The sequence below is a fragment of the Eurypyga helias genome, unplaced genomic scaffold, assembly GCF_000690775.1.
Source record: "Eurypyga helias isolate BGI_N326 unplaced genomic scaffold, ASM69077v1 scaffold12774, whole genome shotgun sequence".
In the NCBI taxonomy this organism is placed as follows: Eukaryota; Metazoa; Chordata; class Aves; order Eurypygiformes; family Eurypygidae; genus Eurypyga; species Eurypyga helias.
In genome coordinates this window covers 4,179-4,505 of record NW_010248267.1, presented here as the reverse complement: position 1 = coordinate 4,505, position 327 = coordinate 4,179, and the positions used below count along the sequence as shown (strand labels likewise).

At 68.8% G+C, this 327-nt stretch overlaps 1 protein-coding gene across 1 annotated transcript in view; it reads left to right on the top strand.

Moving 5' to 3' along the window:
• Positions 1 to 327, top strand: part of LOC104509154 (cell surface glycoprotein MUC18-like) — a gene marked incomplete at both ends in the record, with an annotated part of 4,926 nt that overhangs the window by 4,427 nt on the left and 172 nt on the right.

The window sequence follows — 327 nt, the reverse complement described above, 5'->3', positions numbered from 1 at the left end:
GCGTCGTGCGCTGCCCTTCCCCAGGGACAGGGCCGCTCCCAGGGCTGGGAGGTGAGGAGTGTACGGGGGTGCGTCAAGGTAATGCTTTTCTCTTCTCCGCAAGCTCCCCTCCCAGCGTTCCCCACCCTGCATGGGCCTCCATCATCCATCATCAGCGCTCGAGAGGGGCAGTGGGAGGGAGTGGGGGTGACAAAGCCATGGCGCTCTGCGCCAGGGAGGTGGGAGCAGCCCCTGGCACCCCTGGGGAGCACGCTGCCCACTGCCTGGCCTGCTTGGCTCTGCCTCCTGCTGTGCTCCCGGGAGCAGGAACCGGGCTCCCTCGGGGGG